The 11,025-nt window shown below is 46.7% G+C and overlaps 1 non-coding gene across 1 annotated transcript; it reads left to right on the top strand.

Moving 5' to 3' along the window:
- The first annotated feature begins 1,173 nt into the window (after positions 1–1,173).
- On the top strand, positions 1,174–1,280 carry LOC123636127. The gene has a single exon (XR_006734338.1). It is a non-coding gene; the product is annotated as a U6 spliceosomal RNA (small nuclear RNA).
- The last annotated feature ends 9,745 nt before the right edge of the window (positions 1,281–11,025 follow it).

Here is an 11,025-nt window from a genome sequence, read left to right on the forward strand (position 1 = left end):
CACACACAAAGTAGAAGAGGCCAAAAATATGAAAAATTATAAAATCTCCCTAGTAATAGGAGAAAATGCACATGAAAGTAATATGCTTCCCTTGCTCTTTATCAAATGGGCATTTTTTCTGAAGGATAGTCAGTGTTGATGAGAATACAAGAACAGGATCTTTCATACATGCTTTAGCCATCAATTTTAGGGTGTTTTTAAATAGATTAATTCTTTTACTTTTTAAAAAGAACATAGATTTGAAGAGTTTCATTACTTTTTTTAAACCATATTAACAGTGTTTTCCAATTTTTCTACAGTGAATGAATATGTATCCATTTTATAATTAATAATATACATGTATGCATTTAAAAAAATCCTATAAAAATTGAAGGGAAGATGAGGAGGAGATGTTTACTGGTTTTTAATACGTGGTAGGAAATGGTCCTAGACTGAGAGCAGGGGGCCGAGTTTGTTGTCTGCAGTTTGCAGTGTGTCAAACCCTTCTTCTGTGCATCGTTGCCTGGCCTGTCTGTAGCTCTCTTCCTGCAGCTCCTGATCGGGCCTGATCAGGTCCTCCCACCGCTGAGTGTGGTCTCTGCAGTTTCTCCTGTTGTTTTATTGTCTGTCTATGGCAGTGGTTCTCAACCTTAGCTGCACTCTAGACTAACTTGGGGTGATTTTAAAAATAGTGGTACCAGGCGTATCCCAGACTACAGTCATGTGTTGCTTAATGATGGAGATGCGCTCTGAGAAATGCATCGTTAGGCAATTTTGTCACTGTGTGAACATCACAGAGTGTATGTACATAAACCTAGATGGTCTAGCCTACTACACACCTAGGCTGTGTGGTCTAGCCTATTGCTCCTCGGCTACAAACCTGTACAGCAGGTACTGTCCTGAATACTGTAGGCAATTGTAACACACTGGTAAGTATTTCTGTATTTAAAGATATCTAAACATAGAAAAGGTAAAGTTATAGTATTATAATCCATATGGGACCACCGTCATATATGCAGTCCATTATTGACCAAATAGTTGTTATGGGGTGAATGACTGTAATTAAATAAGTCTGTTCCCGTGTGACTCAATGTCAGTTAATGTTGAGAACCGCTGGCCTCTAGGCTGTATCAAACTCCCTCTAGCTATTTTGTGTGCCTAGGCCTAGGTCATGTGCCATAATACAGGCTTGTTGTGCTCACTTCGGCAGCACATATACTAAAATTGGAAGTAGACAGAGAAGATTAGCATGGCCCCTGCACAAGGATGACACACAAATTTGTGAAGTGTTCCATATTTTTTTTTTTTTTTGAGACAGAGTCTCACTCTATTGCCCAGGCTAGGGTTCCTTGGCGTCAAGCTCACAGCAACCTCAAACTCCTGGGTTCAAGCAATCCTTCTGCCTCAGCCTCCCGAGTAGCTGGGACTACAGGCATGTGCCACCATGCCTGGCTAATTTTTTCTATATATATAATTTTAGTTGTCCATATAATTTCTTTCTATTTTTAGTAGAGATGGGGTCTTGCTCTTGCTCAGGCTGGTCTTGAACTCCTGACCTCGAGCGATCCTCCCACCTTGGCCTCCCAGAGTGCTAGGATTACAGGCATGAGCCACCGTGCCCAGCCCATATTTTTAATATATATCTATAATGTGATGTTTAAACTTTTTAATGAGTTAATTTTAAGTAAAATTGCCATTCTAACTTCGTATATGAGTTTATACATAATAAAGCTTGCCTGTATTAAAAAAACATATATAGGCTTGTTAAATTGAGTTAAATGGGTTTGGTCTCCCAGCTCCTCAAGCACAAAGAATTCTGTTTTTGCTGATGTTGTCTTTGTTTTTTTATTTTTTTTTGGTGCTAACCCAAAGTGTCAAACAGAAACACACAAGAGGTGTCAGATGTATATCTGTTAGTCAGTATATTGTTCTTTTTTCTTCTGAATTCCTGGGTCATGACAGCTCAAAGTATCTTCGGTTAGTACAAGGTTTATTGTGAAAATTTCAAAGCAAGATGAATTTTGATTTACTTGGTTAAACAAAGAAATATGTTGCATTGCACTGTTTGACAGAGGCAATAATTAGCCACCATAGGGGCAGTTACAGTAATTATTGGTCCCTGACAATCTGTAGGTACCCCATAAATATAAGATGGATGAAAGAATGAATGAATGACAAAACTGAAACCAGGGCAGTAGAGTGTCTCTAACTTTATACTTATCTCTTACAGTGGTATCGAGTCCCTTCAACTACTTCCCATTCTACCTTTCATCACTGAATTTTTATATGGGACTTAAGTTGAATGTCATTGCTTTTGTGATGCTTTACCCCAAACAACTTGCAAGCACTAAATAATCTTAAAAGTAAACCAATTTATGGGCTTGTTCAAGACTGTCACTGCAGAACTTGGGCACTTGTAGATGGTTTGTCATTTTCTTACAGTGGTTTAATGCCAGTATTTGCTCTCCTACGAAATTTCTGCTTCCCTTCTGCTCTAAAGACCCTAAAACACAGGTACGAGCCTCACCAAACTTCTCTCGTTGCATCTGCTCTGTAGGCAGGCACGGTTCTGTGAAAGCAAATGTCACTGCCGCAGCCATAATTTAAGACGTCCTTTTAAAAAATTCCAATTTCATCATTTCACAGAAGAATAGATCAATATTTCTACAGTTAAGAGTTTAGTTAAAAACCCTGCTGTGCAATGAAATAATGCATCTGCTATTGGCGTAGAGCGACTGGGATGTTAATTCCCTGGTTTTGTGTCAGTTAAGGGCAAATTAGCCTTCCAGCACCAGTCATGACTCATTATGTCATTATGTAGAAGGCACTTACTGTACCTCCACTACTATGCAATTTAGATCCAATAAAAATTGTGACAGCGTTTTTATCCACTTCATTAAGCTACTAATTTCTTGTAAAAAAATGTACATTAATCTTTTTATAGCTTCATGCAGAGTGGCATATTTTTAGACTCTAACATTGATTAGGTCCTGGTTAAGAATAATTTTCACAGTACTTTTAAGAAATGTAAATAAAGTTACAATAATTTAATTTTTCAACATAGTTATGACAGTATTGATCTTAAAATGAACATGTTGGCTGAATTAAATGTGTAGCCCAAATGAAATACAGACTGAATATTTAAACATGCAACAAATTACAAAGCGTGGCTTAACAATACCCTGCAAACAGAATGAAGAGAGGGAGCGTGAACCTCCATGGAAAATATTAATTGCTCATATTTTAAAAGATGTAAATGGAGATTTTTCTTTGACATCTGACTTTTCTTACCCAAATGTTTAAAAAATACAGTAAAAAAATTTCTTCCCCTTTTGATTTTTCATTCCTTGTGAAGTATTAATGACTCTTCTGCCTGAATGCATCAGGGAAAAGTAGAAAAGGAGAAAGTTCCCTCTGCTGGGGTTGCGATATTAGCAGGTAGGAGTCAGAGAAGACAGTGCCCAGGGTTTTCAGAGGGCACTGTGGGCGGTGGCGAACAGGGTGTCGGCATCTGTGTATTGGTGGCAGGAGCTGTGCCTCTTCATTCCAAGAACCCACCATGCCCAGGGCTTTTTGGAACAAGGGCTGACGAAGCCATGAGTCATGTCCTCACTGGCCGGAAAGGTGAGCTCTAAATGCTGACTGGCATTTGATGCAATTACTCAGACTTCCCATTAGATCCTGACCTGCTTCGCTGGACCTTGTCTCCTTACTCGGGACTCTTTGAGCTGTGCTCTGACTTTGCTCCCCTCTGGCAGTGGTGTCTTCTGCTTTCCCAGGCGAAGGAACCTCAGCCCTGTCCTGGCTTCCACACCTGCCTGGTTCTAGCCCCTCAGCAAGTGCCTACCACGTCAGCCCCAAGAGGCATGCAGCAAGGTAGAGGCAGTGATGAATGGTTAGACTTTGTCACAGGAGACACACAGAGTGTGAACAGTATGTATTGGAGTCAAAGACTTAGATTCTGTCCCCTCTCCAAGCCTGTCCCTGACTTCTGTAAGAAGGCTTTGTGCTGCATGGTTACAAAGGGCTGCTATGGAACCCAAAAGTTCTAGGATATCAAGACCTGCTTGTCACTGTAGGAATTCTTTCATGGGACATTCTTGCAGGCTGTGCATGGACAGTCCCAATATTGGGAAGCTCTCTTCTTTTTATATTTTGAATGTATTGAGTCCTGTATCTTTCCAGAAAGGATTAAAGAGGGGGTTGAGAAGAGCTTTCCACCTTGTAACATCTTCTTCACTTGCACCAAGACAGTGCGAGTCAGAGCAGTTCCAAGTGCTGTTACCGGCCAGCCACGTCTCAGTATGGAAGATGCTGTGGCTGCTGCTAAGAGTAATTATGATCCTGTTACCACTGTCCAGGCCCCAGCCTCTGGGAGTGTGGTTGTCCCCAAGCAGGCTTGTGTGGGACCAAAGGCCTGTTCTTAGCTCATAGCCCAAGCTGCATCTCTCGGGCCCTTGGTTACTCTCTAGAGAGTTCATAGTAGCCAGAAATGGCTGCTCTGCTCTGTGGCTGCCCCAGAGCCTGGGCGCAAACAGACCCTCCTTCCCTAGCATTTCCCTAAAGCCACTTCTCTTTGCAGTTGTTGCTGCCACTTCCCAGATGTTTACTGATGTGCCATGCTGTTCCTAACAGTGAAGCTCACCGTGGTTGCTATTTTCATTTGTACAGTTTCATTTATGTGCTAGGAAGAGCAGTCAGTCTCAGCCCCCATCTCTAAGAGCATCACCCCCCACTCTGCCAGGCAGGCAGAACATCCAGAGAGGCAAAGTGACTAACCGAAGGTCACACAGCTAGGAAGCAACAGAGCCAGAACTCATGAGCCTGTGTTCAGTATATCAGAGCTTATCTAATGCTTCTGGTAATGGAACAGAACAGTGCTTAAGAGCTTGGGCACTAGATTTAGGTAGATACGGAATCAAACTCCAGCTCTCCCACTTACTGAGTTCCTTAGCTTGAGTCAATGACCTAACTTCTCTGAACATGTTTCATCTTGTCGTCTTTATCCATGGGGATAAATACTTCTTAACTTCACACAGTTATGGTGAGGATTAGATGAGATAAAATGTGAATCACTCAGCCTCATACCTGGTACACAGTAAAATCAATAAGTGGTGGAATAGTAGCTCTTATTATTTTTATTATTATCATTATTATCATTACTATGAACTCATTCAAATCTCACCATCACCCCATGTGGCAGGTGTTCACTTACTCAGCCATAGGCATCTATATCACAAGAGCTGCAATTGACAGCTGCAATTGACAGAAGGGTTTGTTAGGGTCACTTTGAAGCCTGCTCCTCTGTTTCTTTCTGACTCTGCCGAGCGCCGCTTTGCCAAGCTCCAGACCCACAAGGTTCCTGCCTTTTTCCTTCCTTGCATGTGCCCAGGCTCAGGGATGCTTGGCCTCGTGGCTGGGTGACCTCTGGTTCTCAGGAGGCCACACATGTGACACTGATGCAATGGCCAGGAGGCAGGATCTAACCCAGAGGAGGAGCTGAGCTGTGCCCCAAGCACCCAGCCTCTCTCTCCAGGAAGAACTCGTGTTCTGGGGTCACATAATTACTCCCTACAGAAAGCTCTTTCGACTTAAGTATAGGGTTCTGTATGTGACGCTGTCTGCAAGGCAGCCCTGGGGACTGGCGGGAGGTTAAGTTCTGTTTCTCTTCGAAACAATGATTCCTCCGAGGTTTATATAAATACACAATCAGTTTCCTATTATGACATTGTGAAAGAGCAGTTGGTTGCATCTTCATAATTAAGACTTGAAGAGAAGTCAATGACAGTGAATAAATTAGACCTAGATGTTTTTTTTTCATCCTCCCTGTCCTTCTTTTCCCTGTGCACCTTGTGCACCTGCTGCCCAGCCCTGGGTTCTCAGGCAGCCCCGGCCCCCTCAAACCCTAAACATCAGCAGCCCCCTCCCCACCAGCCTGGGAAGTCCCTGAGTAGGAGGGGTTTCGGTTTGCAGGCTCCTTTGCCAGATGGTATTTGATACGAATATTGATGTTAATGGCGTTTGGATAATGACACTGTCTGTGGCAGGGGCTTTATTACTGTTATGAACGGCACAGTCCTGGAGGGAACCATTCCGTTTAGTTACCTTTGTGTGTGTGTGTGTTGCAAATGTTTAACAGACAATTATCAGGAGACAGTGTTCTAGGGGATTTGGGTTATTCCTGGATTCCCAGGCAGGTCCTGAAATAGTCCATGCCATGGAGCTGGGGCGCCTTGGAGGAGTTGGTGGGAGCTGCCTGCAGTTATTTCCTTTCCTTTCGTGCAGAGACCAGTTACCCCAACCTCTCCCGCTTGTCCTTCGACAAGACATTCCCATTCTTGGAGGGTCTGCTTTGTTGCAACCTCTCCCTAACCGGATACATCAAAACCTACCTTTTACACTTCCTGGGGGAGTTTGAGCTCCTTCCTATTAAAAATGAATAATAAAATCCTCCGCTTTCATCCTAATGGGGTTAGTAGGAGGTGTTTAGCTTTTTATAGCTACCTAGATGATCGAAAGAGGCAGATGAAGCCATCACAAAATTAAGGAAGAGGTCATCATTAGAAGACCAAGGACTGAAGTCTTTTAAAAGCATTTCTGGTCTTAATTCAAAGCGCCTCTCTGGAGAGCTTCGGTGTGCAGAGACTGTGGGGTTTTCTCTGTTGGAACCAAAGCGCTGGTAAGGTGAGGACTGTGTAGCAGGCTTCTCTGCAAAGCCTGTGTGCAAGGACTGGTCCCTTCAGTGCAAATATGACGCTTTCAAGGTGGATTATTTGGCAGATAGTTAGGCCTGTTTCCTTACGTCAGGCAAAAGCCTTCTGCCCTTATGAGAAGTGAGTGAGTGAATGAATGGGACCTCAGGTGTTTTCAGAGCCCTGTAAGATGGCTTCAGGGGTCGGGCTGGCAGTTGCAACGGGCCAAATGCTCCTGGGATCTAAGCTATCAGGCAAAGTGGGAAATCAGGAGGCTGAGCTGAACTTCTGGAAACAGCATACAAATGGATTGTTGTGTGTGCTCCTGGCTTGGACAGCGCAGCTCTAAATCTGAATACAAAACAGAGGAGATGCTCTTTTGCTCCTTTCAGACTAATGATTTTGTCCTTTTTCCCTCTCCTCTTCATTTTATTTCTTCATCTATAACATCTGCAAGAGGGCAGCCAGACTAATAAAACTGCGCTAAGCTCGTCTAATGCCAGCCATTGATCCAAGGGTGGGACCTGATTAATCAATGAGATTTTAGTGGTGTTCACATCCCCAAGGGACATCAGGCCCAAAGACAGCTCTTGCCTCTGCGGAGGGGAGGAATCTGAGAACTGACGGAGTGATTCTCTGTCTGTGGATTCTGGGAGGTGTTGAGAGGCAGGGTGCCCATCCTCCACGAACAGTCTTTGTGTCAATTTTAGAGGGCCCCCTTGGGTGCTTGATGGCCTTGCTTCTGGGGTGCTCACTTGCTCTAGCAGTGTGATATCACTGCAGGGTTTGCTGGGCTCCAGGGGTGGGCTTCTAGAACAGGGAAAACCTTACCCAACACACAAGGCACCTCTCACATAACTACAGGTCTGAGAAATTGTGTCCTCTAACCCCTCTCGTTGTGCAGTAGAGGCAACTGAGGCCCAGAGAGGGAAGGGCCTTGCTCAAGGTCATGTACTGAATTAGTAATGCCATAGAACTAGAGCTCAAGTCTCCCAGGCCGAGCTCTTTGCCTTCCTTGTATCTATAAGGCTGAGTAACGATTACACCCTGTTGCAACCATCAAAGGGTTGATACAGTTACATAGAATTCAGGCAGGGTACAGACACCCAAACTGAACAGTTCAGTTTGAGAAACTCATAGTACATTTAAAACATAGGCTAGATATTCCTTTTCTTCCTTTTTCTTTAACATGTTTTTTACTTTGAGCAATTACATATATAGAAAAGTACATAAAACACATATAATTTGACAAATAATTTATAAGTAAATACCTTTGTAACCACCACCCAGGTCAAAAATTGAGCACTGCCAACTGCACAAGAGCCCACTGTGTGAGTGGGCTCCCTTAGCTCAGCCCTCTCCACCCTAGAAGTAAGCCCCACCTTGACTTTCATGATGACCATTTCCTTGCCTGTCTTCATAATTTTACAACCAAATAGCTTACTGCTGCCTTGCTTTAAACTTTATATAAATGGAATCACAGTGTGTGTATGTGCTCTTGTGTGTCTTGTTTCTTTGATCCAACATTGTCAGATTCTAACACTGTGAATTATTTTTAAGAAGCCTGCTAGAACCCTGCACTGGGAGATGATTCTTGACATAGCTCATCGTAGGGTGTGGGTACAAGGGTAGCCCAAAGAGGTTGTTTTTTGGACTGTGATCTTGGCTGCCCTGACCAAATGCCATCTTCTTTTTTTAGCTTCAGGGACCTGCTTGTTTCATGAATTCCCTCTAAATATACACTAATTTAAGGGACATAGGATTGTGCACAGCAGAGGTGGGGAACAGGGAGAGAATGCTAGAATTCCTTGCTTTGCAACAGAGGCACATGACCTAGACTGTGAGCCCCCAGGGGCAGGAGTTGTTTTATCTGTTTTATATTGCCAAGGCCCAGGATTGAGTCAGTCCATAGAAGGAGATGGATAAACATTTGTCCAGTGAACAAAAATATAAAGGTCACTCAGTACAGGCCTCTGTGGGATGCCTGAATTTCCTCAACAGTACGATCTCCAGTGACCAGTGACTGAAGAACTGTTTCCTTGGTGGTCTAAGGCCCACCAAATGCAAAAAATCGGCTTGTGGGTGGAGGCAGGAATCTTGATCATCCTTAGCACTTGTGTCTTACATTCGAAAAGAGCTTAGAAAGGTCAGTATTAATCAGAGACTCGCCATTTCTCTAGAAATTACATAGAAGGAGTATGGGGAAGACAATCTCCTATTGAAAACAAACAAAGCCTCCGACGTGCTTTTGCAGGGAATTGCTGGATCGCTGGGCAGGGCTCCAGGTCTCCTGGCTCTGAGGTGGAGAGCCTGAGGCCACTGACCCTGCTCCAGGCGGTTCCCAGCCAGGGGCTGGGGTCTCTTGAGCCCTTGCTGCTGACTCAGGAGCAAAAGCTGAAAGTGAGGCCATCTTTGTGCCTGTGGTCAGCGGTCAGCAGGGCAGGCTGGACAGAATCTAATGGAAAGCCTCTGTGTGTTCCACCTCCACCTGCCTGTGCTCAGCGACCCTCACCTTACCCAATCGGGTCATGTGTGAGGCAGCTACCCTTGCAGCTGAAGATGCAAATAAATATTGCTTGAATTATTTTTAAGTTGTTATTTTTTTAAAGCTCACCCTTTAAAGAAATGCCTTAAAATATGTAGGGCAGTCAAGTCTTAGAGAAGGTCAGATTCAATCCGAGCACCACCACCTCTCCCTGGGGCCCCTGCAGGCTCCCAGAACTTTCATGGAATCCATTCTGAAAGTTAAAAACCTGTGTACTACTCCACTCCCCCCCAACCCCTTGCTCACTGTAATTTGTTAAGTGTGTATGTAGTTGTGGGATTGTTCAACTTGCTTCACATTTTTGACTACCAGTGTTCAGCTAAGGGCTTAGTAGGTACTTAGGGATGGGGAAGCATTTGTTGAATGAATGATTGGGACTGAATGATTGTTGATTGAACGCTGAGGGGTCTGACTCAGGAAAAAGACCAGCCACCCTCCGACACCACCTGGGTGTCAGTGAAAGGCAGTGGAGAGCTCTCCACCCAGAGCCAGTGCCTGTCCCCAACCCCAGACCACAGTAAGAGAGGGAAGCCCCTGGAGTGCCCTGGAAGGCACCGCAGGGAGGCCTGTCTTCCTGGAAAGCCACGCTTGGAATTGTCTTCAAAAGCTGCAACGCAGCCCCCGGAGTTTGAGCACGAATAAATCATTAGCATTTTATTTACAATTCTGGGTTTACAATTCCTAGAAAAGGATCCTGCTGTTCAGTGCGGATTCCTGTTTTGCGAGCTTTCCCCACGCCTCCTCTGTCCACCTCCCGTCTTTGGAGGACCGGGTTAGCTCACGACTCCCTTGGATGAGAGTGGGACGTGGAGCGGGCCGGCGGGTGGTCTCGGGAAGGGGGTGCGCCGCCCCCTGGTCTCGCATTTCCCGACGACCCTGAGCAGAGAAATCGTGTCCTCTTCGTTTTACGAGAAAGGAGGGTTGATTCAGAGAGGGCTGGAGACTTGCCCAAGGTCACACAGCTCGCTGAAGTTTGCGCAAGTCCTTGGCCCTCAAGCCCCGCCGAGCCGCCGCCGACGCCGGGAGCCCTCCGCGTCCGCCGGCTGCGCTCCCCGACGGCGCCCGCCCGGCGCGCCCGCTAGATGGCAGCCTTGGTCTCCGCGGCGCACGGCGGGCCCGGCCGCCCTCCCGAGGGTCTGGCTGGGGGCCCCGCGGGCTGCTCGGTGGAGGCGGTGCCTCTGGCACCCAAGCCCGGGCCTCCAGGGTCCAAGTGACCAAAGGAACCGAAGGAAGAAGAGAGTTGCTGGCAGCAGCCCGAGTTCCCTTGCCTGGAACGGAGCAGGGTTTGTCCCGGGTTCCCCCGGCGCGGGGACCGGGGGCGCGGCGGCCCTGGCGCGGTGCAGCTCTGCGGGGCGGCGGGCGACTGCAGCCCTGCCTGGCAGTGCCGGGCGCGCGTAGGGCCCGGGGGGGCGGCGTGGGACAGGCTGCCTGGGACGCAGTCCGCGGCGGGAGGCCGTCTGGCCGTAACCTGATCGGGTCCCTTTCCAGACTTGCGCGTCGGAGCCTCGCCCTAGCTGTGTCTCCGGCGATCGCGGGCCAGTCCCTGACCGCCTCTCGGCCACGGCGATGCTCCCCCCACCCAGGACCCACAATGGCAGGTGGAGTCACCCCGCCCATTTCCGCGGCGGTACCTTTGGGTTAGCAGCGATGGGCAGTCTCTGAGGCTGTGTCACACGTTGGGACCCAGGCCCGCCACCAGAGAGGCGTCTGTGTGTAGAGGAGGTGGTGGCGGTGGGGCGAACCCTGCCTTTCCTACAGCAGAGGGGAGATGGGACTCGGGCGGCAGGGGTCAGTCCTCTTGTCTCTGGA

Source organism: Lemur catta, chromosome 3 (assembly GCF_020740605.2).
Source record: "Lemur catta isolate mLemCat1 chromosome 3, mLemCat1.pri, whole genome shotgun sequence".
NCBI classification, from domain to species: Eukaryota; Metazoa; Chordata; class Mammalia; order Primates; family Lemuridae; genus Lemur; species Lemur catta.